Here is a 10,867-nt window from a genome sequence, read left to right on the forward strand (position 1 = left end):
TTTCACAATAGTTCTCACACCGTTTCGATTATATTATTTGTAGTTCGATCGCATAATAATATCATCATGAATTATTCTGCTCATTTTGGTCGAACGAAAAAAAATTTTCTATAATGTTAACCCCGAATCGGTAAGCACATGTTATTATATCTTCGTGAACTTCAAAATGAAGTCAATATAAAACGACAAAGTAGGTAATTGTTGATCATTGAATTATTGCAAAATTCCAGAGTCAGATTATATTAAGTTTCAGTGATGGTTTGAATCCTTCTACATTACAGATTTTTTGGTGCACGATACCTATTCGAACTTATGACTGAGCTTGGTATCACTCGGCATCAAGAAGTTTTATAGTCTACTAGTCTGTGAAAAATAATGACGATACTGCAGCAGGTTCTGGTCGAAATCAGATTCAACTTCGAGTCAGTCACTGCAGGATTTATCTCGATCACTGACAATGTGCGCGAAGATGACAAAAAAATAATATTAACGATAATAACGTGTCGACGTGCCGGAAAGCACGCGTCCATGTTTCACATGAATTTTGTTGTTTTGACCACTGTAATACGCGATGGAAACCGGTTATAAAAACGGCAAATACAGCCAACTGATAAAACGTCACGGATTTAAAAAAAAAAAAAAAAAACGATTAGTTAATATTATAATAAACCTATTATACGTACAACGTCGTACATACATATTATATTGTTATAGCCTAAAGGCCTATATTATAATTTCAACGTACAAGTTCGAGTAGTTCGAGCGGGTCCAGCTTAATCGATAAACTATTAGTAATCAATACATTATAAGAAATAATAATTTATCTTTTATAAATTAATTTAATTTTCGATTAAAAATCGATATCAAACGCTAATAATAATTGTCTCGACTTCCAGTAAACTAATATCGTCATGTTTTTTATTCGGATAATATTAGAATAATTAATTATTTATAATTAGTCATTACTTATTAGATACTACACGAGCATAATGTAATACAATATAATAGTTGAAAAAATGTTGATATGCACATGATTTAATATGTATACCTAATATAGTTATCGGACTTATGCAAGGAAATGCATGCACGTGTGTATATGTTACTACAGAAGTACCTACTGAAAGACGAGATTTTACATGATTTATCAACGAGATTATATAGTATATACTATATAGGTGTACTGTGTTCAATAAAAAGTTTAAAATATTTGCTTAATTTTATTACATATAAAAGTGTTTTATATTCTTATTATCTGGATATATGCCGCGAGAAATATCGACTAGATTATCATCTCAGACAACTTTTAAATTTCATTGTATGTCGATTCTCTACCTATGTGTATATATATATATATGGGGAAGTTAAACGATGAGCACCATGCTCTACCCCATTTTTTTTATTTGAATGATGCATTTATTTAAATTTTGATATTTTTAAATATACTCTTACTGGCCACTGAAGGGCCATAGTTTCAAATGCTTAGATTTATTATACCATTTAAGGGGTCTCTTGTGGCAGTACAAACTTAATTTTTTCATTGTCGTAGTCACCATGTCGTGATCATGAATGAAATTACTTATTCATTATAATAGAAGATGTTACGTAATGACGAGTAATAATGAGTTGGTAATTGGTGTGAAATAGGTAACAATAATGCCGCGTATTAATATGACATCAAAATTTATGTTAGTTCACAACTGTCAAAATACAGGGTTGAAAATTAGTTTTGTCTATTATAATATTATATTTTCCATTTTACTTTTGAATAAAAAAACAAAATAGTAAATATTCATTAAAAAGTTAAGTATACGGTGTAGTCATAGTGTATATAATAAAGAGTCACCAATCAATATATTTTTGAAAGGGCCACATTAGAAATTTGAAAATTGTTCGCGGCCCATAAAAATCGCTAAAATCAAAGGATCGAAAACTTTATAAATTCAACGCATACTATCATCGGTTTTTAATTCTTTTTTTTTTTTGGTTTTCGGGCATATTACCTATATTATATTACAAAATAAGATACCACTCAACGCACCCATACTAGCTGGCTGACTGGTATAATATAGGTACTAGACCGGAAAGGATATGTGCAACACGTCTGCTCTATAGACTCAGGTATACCAAACGTGTGTTACGTGTTACGACACATGTATATCAGTATGTCAGTATACGTCATATAAATAATTATGACGTATTAATACTAGTTGGAGTACCTATTTATAATCATTTAAGAACGAGTTTGCAATAGGCGAAAACGTGCAAAATGTCCCGGGTTCATCGTATTTATAGCGACTTTTGTAACCGCCGTCCAGTGTTAGAACTCTTTCTGTTTTTTGATGCATGGAGTGCTTTGGAGGTGATCCATCGAATACACAACTAAACTTGGGTGCAAGAAATACATATTTTTAATGAAAAAAACCATATTTAATAAATCGTGAAAAGTCTACAGCCATCTCCGTCGGTGACTGGTGAAGACCGTTATTAGCACGTATTATATATTATCATTAACGAATGCTATAAATGATTATATTATTATATTTTACAAACTCGAAACAAATACAACTAAAATCTACATTTAAAAAAATGTACAGATGTCAGCTCTTTTTGTAAACCCAGTCGTAGGTCAAAAAGATGATTATTTCGTGACCCCTTACATTATGGTTTTGTATATGCTAATTTCGTAAATAACTAATAGCTTTTAAATCGCGCATATTACGCCTCGTTAAAATACAAAAATGACAGTTCACCAGATGACAGATGTATTATTAAAATTATTATAGCGCATTGTATGAAAAGTAGAAGGCTTATGGCTTAATTTAAAATTTAAAAATTGTATAAATAAATTTCCATACATAAACGACTAGGTATATTTTATAGATTCTAAATAGTTCTATAATAGCGTTTCTATGTGTAGGTTGTAGGTATATCGTAAATGATTCGCGTGATCCAACTGAAACTGTATACATTGATGATTTTAATAATTTGGTATAATCACTAAATTTACAATATATACTCAAATACTCTAATAATACTTGTATAACTTCCACAGTAGGTATGGAATTTAATCATATTTAATATTTTTACAGCATCCGGCCGCCTAAAACATTTTTTCACTACTCTCCGGTATATTAATATTTTTATGAATCAAATGATTCAAATATATCTCATTCGGGCCTTCTACCAATAAAACGGACATTTACCTCAAAATGTCTGTTATTTTACGAACTATAATAAAATATTATATTATATCAAACAATGGCACTTTATGACAATTTGTAATGACTTGTAGTGCTAATATATTTATTTATTTTTTAGATTTTTTAATACGATTAAAAAACACGAAATGTCATCGATGATTTTCTAAATGTTCTGTAAGTATTAGGTACGTAGGTACATATTATACCTAATATTATATTGTTAATAATCGCAAAATGCTCCGCGCGTGGAAAATTGAGTCTTTGTTTTCAATGTTATTGGATTCGAACGGTTTGATTATTAATGAACTCCATATTTACATAATATATTATGAATCAAGCAATTACAGTATGGCTATGACTGTTGCGTCTTTTGAAAATAAATTATGTTAACGACTTGAGACTGCGCGCCACACTATCACGCTATACTTGCTGCCTATACCTGGCTGTCCAAAATCGACTATAAACATTGTATAATATCGTAGTACGAATAAAGTAGATAACGATTCTGTTCGCTTACTAATACCACACCAGAAATCAGTGGATAATACCATAATAATAATAATAATTATTATTAATATTTTTATTATTATTTATAATATATACTGTGTCCGCAGCCGAGCACAGTGGCTTTTGGACCCCACGCGCAACCATATACGTGGTATACTACATCACGCACTATACCTTCCTCATTGTATAATAATAATAATATGATGTATGAAAATAATGTATACATATTATTATATTATTATTATCATGCGTATTTCCAGTGCGTTAAAATCGTATATGACGCGCTGTTTGTTGTTTGTGTAATATACCGTTCGCAAATGAGCAAACATCGTATTTCTCATAGTCATCGCCATCATAGTCCACACATATTATATTATATAGGTTTTTCTATCAATATTGACAGAGCTCACTGGCAAAACGAAACGGCATTTCGATTGGTCTAGGGCCAAGGCCGAAACACAATCGTCCAATGTGCGCACACATATAGAAGTTGAATACCCACTATGATTTACCTATAACATATTCTCGTACTATGATATTTTATTATTTATTCCCCATATGTATACATATTATATACATATATGTATATATTATAGGTACTAGCTACAATATAAGTGATTTATATAATTTTATTAACTAATAACGATGCACGCGTTGCACTATGATTATGCATTTTTTCCGATTTTATAACGCAATAATCATATTAATTTTATGACAACTGCACTTCTGTCGGGAAATGATGTCAGTATATCACCAGTATACCACTGGTTACTGGTATATCATCGTATATAAGTACAAATATGTTCCAATAAAGAGATATGCTGGGGTGGGTATACGGCAGCGAAACCATTCCCGATAAAACCGTATTAAGTTTCTTTCAATATCATAACAAGAAATTCAATTTTTTACAACGGTTTTGAACGTAAATATTTTCATTGATTATACCTCATCCCTTGCCACCACGAGAAATTCCTAAATACACCGCTGGTTTTACTCATATACAGGCGTAATTCGGAAGAGGGCTTGGTCGTGCTTAGTACTCTCATAATTTCTGGTTAATCATAGTTCTTAATTATTTATATAATAATAAATTAATAGCACGTATAGTAGAACAAGCTATCATTTGAAAATGTATCTAATCTTAAATCGTATTATTAGCCGTGACTTTAAATTAGGTCTATTTTATGTGTTTTTTTTCTATATTATTTATTATTGTTTGGTATATAAACTCATAAGTATTTATGTAACACTATTTAAAATACCATAATATAGGTATTTACTGTCTAATATAAATATAATGCATTGTGTATTGTGTTGAGCCCATCCACACGGGCGTTTAAATTAATGAACAGATATCTTTATGATTGAATTAGTAGGTGCAGCTGGTGGGAAGTTGCTTTTTGTATATTCAATTATCACATTGTTATGACAATCTGAAAAACAGCACTCTCTGTTTTTCATCGACACATGACGCCCCGTGTCGCACTATATTATGTGGTTAATGCCTATGTCGTTTCCATAATTATTTCAAATAAAATTTATAATAACTATACGGTATACCTACACATTAATGTCGGTTTCCGGTGTTTTGACGCGGCTCCCAAGCTCCTTTCGTAAATTCTCTCACAAAGCCCATGGGAGCCGCGACGCACAGTTTGAACTCCACTGGTCCGTATGGCTATACGTGTATGAGTATACTGTACCGTAAAACAGACTAAGATCCTGCAGAAATCTAAACGATCGATCTAATATCGTAGTCACAAGAGATATGAATCATCGCCGCGATCGGTTTTCAATGTAAAGCTCTATTGGTTTTTTTTTATTTTCTTGTACGGTTTTGGAGATGGTTTATTTTTACACTTCCACGTACAACCGTCCGTTAGTGTCCCCGAAATGGTAAAAGATATTAGATAATAATACAGGCAACCACGCAAAACGTTAGTTTGTTATTATCATAACGTCGAAGATCGATGGCGGACGGAAACGGGTGTCATTTTTTTCACCCGAGATGATAATATTATGCTCGACATATTTTAGTTATTACAACACTTCGGTTCCTCTCGAGATGGACGGCATCCTCTTAAATCGTAAATTGAAAAAGTTTTTTTTAATACCTGCAGCTTAAATGTAACGGATAATTCTACTTCAGAAAATTAAAATATTATACGCAGTTACATTTTAGACCAAATTAAAAATATTATAAACTACATAAATGAAAAAAAACACCAAAACGTAATTTTTCAAAACACGGGCAAGGTTTTTTCAAGCCTATTCGACAATCGCCATTCGTCTACAACTAATAAGTTAAAGAGTGTGTCAACCTCTCTTAAAAAAAACGCTTTCTAATAAAACAAACAATACAACAATGATGTCAGTGCGTGAGTTAAGTGTGTGCAGAAGATGCACGATGATTGCGGGACATGCAAGGAGGAGATCCATATGCAGTTATGCAATGAGGTTTTAAAAAATGAATTTTTGTTGTTGTTAATATACTTGTAAATCGACAAGTCCTAATACCTATATGGTTTAACCACATGTGTCTCATACTTTTTTTTAAGACGGGTCAAATCTGTGATACGTTGGCCCAACATTTTTTAGATAAGGATAGAAAGGTAATGAGATTAAAGATTTATGAGAATTATTTTTAGCAATCGATGTGTTAAATATATATTTTCAAAAATCAACTACCCTTTAAGCGGGCCGTATGTCGGAGACTACTGGTAAACTTTATTAGTATAATAATATCCGATTAGAGAACTTTAACGGCATTAATCAAACATCAGAATCCTATCCGCACTGCAGGACTTCCATCATAATATGGCATCTTTAATTTCTATTAATTTGTTTGATACCATAACTTTACGCATAAACAATAAAATAGCTCCACCGTAGAAAAACGATTATGTATTTTAGAAAAACGAGTTAAATAACTTTTCCAATCAAGTAAATTATAAATAAAAGATGATTTATTCTTTCAAACGCGTGCTGTACGTGCCATACGTCATTTATAATTACAACGATCTGCAAGTAATGATATTTTATAGAATTATATTATGCTTATCAATTTTTTTTTTTTAATATGCAACATATAGTTAAGTAATAAACGTATCTTTGTGTAATTTGTTAAATACATTGAGTTGTTCACTAATATTGACACTATAGGTATTGAAAAATGTATTGGCATAAGTAAATGAATAAATTCCAAACAGGTATTTACTTAAACTAATGTAGGTATTAAATGAGAATGTAAAAAAAAAAGTTTTGTCATCACTCATCAGTAAAATCTATTAGTGTTACTTAATGTAAATATTATTTATGGGTACATTTAAAATAAAATTACTTAAAACAAAACGAATATGTACTATAAAAAATTACAGAGATATCTACACCGATAACAATAATTGTATTGCGCTTCAATCAAATTATATGATTCGATAATGCAATAAGGCAAACAAAGTAAAAATGTATATTTTCTATAATTTTTATTTGATTTAATATTTTTATAATAATATCGCTGAAAAATGACTAATATGGCTAATGACTATACTCGTGTATTGTGTAATACATTTAACTACTAATTGTAACATTATAATATTAACTCTCAATCAAACATATAGTCGTAGACAGTCCACTATTCTTCAACGCAAGAGACATCCTCAACCAACGTTCGTCAATGAAGAGAGCACTATAGGAGAACACGTAGGTATCCTGATCCATAACTTCTTCAAATCCATCGGCATCGACTCAGACATTTTATATTAAGTTAAAACTGTACAACCAACATAAATGTAAAAATATAATTCTGTAAAAGCTACTAACCCCATAATTATGTAATCACAAATCACGACTAAATAATTATCCATTAACAATAATGTAAATGCAATCGCAGGCTAATGTCCTAATAGCTGTTGAAGCCTTTATTCTCAATAACAAAATAATAATAATAATAGTAATATTAACGAACACCAATTTTAATTAACCTCAAATAGAATGCCAACGTTCGTATTACATAATAGTGTATACTAACCTCGCGTAGTTACGTTATTCCACTTACCAAACTTTCGTTGAACATTTCGATACTACCGATTTTATTTATTTTTTCGTATTTTATTACTTTCAATAATATCAATAACGTCGATGGTGTTCTGTATTTGTCATTATATTTTTTACAGTAATATTATTATTTATATTGAACTATTATAGTCATGGGCACTATAATACTCGTTTCGCGTTAGGCCTATACAATATTTATCATGCAATTTAGGTATACTGCGTTTCTCTATCGCATTAACCCAATCAGCAACGTAGACGACAGTCTTATATATAACGTTTTTTCTCTCCAAATATTGGCCATAACTACCTAAATAATATTTATTTTTAAATCTTAAATTTAATAACCGTTAGCTACTTAACTTGAACAAATAAATTTGTTTTTATTGTTGAAATATTGTTGTTCTACATTTCGTTATCGAATAGAATATAACGTTCTTCACTTGAAAATTCTTATCTATACCAGTATGTCTAGAAATTGAGACGATTATATGTAGCGATTGCATATTGCACAATGTTTTTATTTATTTATTAATATGATATGTTGAAATTTTGAGATTTGTTTTAAACTTTTTTACCATATTTTTTTCCGAAAATGTATTTAACTAATAACGAATTACGATAAAATATTAAAATTTATTTTTAAACACACAGAAATTATACAATTCTGAGGTGATAATAAATGAACAACTACTATACACAAAATAAGGTATGTTACAAGTATTTATTATCTCATGACGACATTCCATCCACCGTCGAATTCCATACAACGAGCGGTCTCCTCCCGGTTGTATGATATATACATTCCACTTAGCTAAATTAGTTGGCAATTTTGAAACCTAAAGGTACATTTATTATAAATATAAAAATCATATACGAAAATCAAAACGATAATGATTTGTTCTTAAATTATAAATCAATTTTTTATAAATTTTTAAATTAACATATTTCGTCACGTTTTTATCCACATTTGAAAACTATTTCTGAATAATTCCAAAGCTCTTATTTAATAATTACATAAGTCTTCAGTTGATATTAAATATTATAAGAATATAAGATTAGATATTTAAATACTGTTATGCAATTATTTAAATTTATGTTATTTTCCCAGCGTGGATTTGCAGAAGTCCAGACATATTTTCAATTAATGAACCAATACGAAATTAATACAACCAACATTTGAATAATAATTATAACGTCTGGGTATTTTAGATTCTGAACGGAGTGATGAATGTATTGATTTTACAATGATGTGTTTTTTTTTTGTTTTTGTGTCTGTGTACAGCATAACTAGTCGAAATAATGCTTAAATTTCAAACTTTGGGGGTGGTTTCCGATGTAAAAGTGAATACCCTTGGTGCATTATAGAGGTCAAAAGTTAACATTTTCCAACAGTTTTCAAAAAAATCGAGAAAAACAAAAAAAAAATTACAGAAAACGGAAATTTTTACGCAAAACCAGCTTTCAACCAAATCGATTTTTTTATATGGTTGTAATTCAAAAACTAATCACTGTAAATACTTGAAATTTTCACCAAATGTTTATGTTAGTGTTATCTATATACATTTTAATTTTCAAAAAATTTTGAATTTTTTTGAGTTATTTATAGACCACTGAAATTTTTAATTTTTTTTTGAAGTGCCGGTAAAAAAATTTTGGACGACCAAAATAACTTGAAAATTTAATTCAAGATTCCTTATGAGCTGTTCTTATTGTAGCTAAAAAATTAAAAATCGTGAGTCACAATTTTTTTTATAAGCGTTTATAGTTCAAATTTTTACAAAATCTGTCGAAAACGCGAAAATTTGAAAGTAATTTTTAAGTTGAAAAATCATAAAATGTTTTGTGTTTATAACTAAGGATTAAAAATATATTAGTAATTAGTAATATATTAGTTTTCCTTCAAGTAGCTATAGAGAAAACTCGAAGCGTCGTTATAGGAAAAATTTTAAGTGCGTTTGAATTTTAAATTTTTTCGAAATAGCGTAACGATAACGATATATCCTCAAACGATTTTAAACATTTGTTATTATTCAAAAAGTATAAGTCGTAGATACTTGAAAATTTCACAAGTTATTTAGATTGCCATTTTCTTTACATGATTTAATTTACGAAATATTATGACTTTTTTTAGATATTTATAGACAACTGAAATTTTTAATTTTTCTGAAAATTTTTTTTTGAAGTGTCGATAAAATTTTTTTTGACCCTATCAAAATACTTGAAATTTAATACAAAGTTCCTCATAAGTTATTCTTATAGTGATTAAAAAATTATAAAAATACATTGGCACAATTTTTTTTTATTAGCATTTGAAGTTCGAATATTGACTTAATACGAATAAAATACTTAATAAAAATTTTCAAATTATCTTAGATAGAAATTCATAAAAGTTTTTCTTTTTAGATCTAAGATTTGAAAATTTAATACAAGGCTCCTAACATATTTTTACAATAGCAGTTGAAAAATAAAAGAAATATATATCCACAATTTTTTTTTACATGCATTCAAATTTTAATTTTGACAACATACGTAAAAATCACGAAAATTCGTAAATTATTTTATACTAGAAATTCATGAAAAATGTTCCTTTTATATCTAAGATTTGAAAATTTTTAATAATCTATAATATTATATCCTAGACAGATAAACCGTCTCCGTTCGGAATCGTTTTTCGTATACAATGATACCTATCATTGCATTCAAATTTAACCTACCCTAGTCAGAGGTCCACCCCACCCCCAATGTAAAGCAGAGCGATACCCACTTACCCGCTTTTTTCACAGTTATTCCTCGAATTTACAAGCGATACATAAATTCTTAAAAGTACCTATTTATAAGCTAATAAAAGTATTAAATGGATTACAAAACGATATCACAAAAATGAATCCAACGTAGTCGGTACTTCGGTAGGTAAATAATACAATTATTATCGATTAGATTGAATGTCAACGAGCAGCAATACTTATTTACAAATTACTACAATAATGTTTCATAGTTTATGACTTATCAATTTTTAAGCGATTTTAAACGTTATAAAGTATAACAAACCGATTTTTAATTTTTAATAATATCTTTTTGTTACAAAAATCAATCGACTATCAAAACCG

This window comes from Diuraphis noxia, unplaced genomic scaffold (assembly GCF_037042655.1).
Source record: "Diuraphis noxia isolate RWA-SAM2 unplaced genomic scaffold, SU_Dnox_SAM2 contig0005, whole genome shotgun sequence".
Classification (NCBI taxonomy): Eukaryota; Metazoa; Arthropoda; class Insecta; order Hemiptera; family Aphididae; genus Diuraphis; species Diuraphis noxia.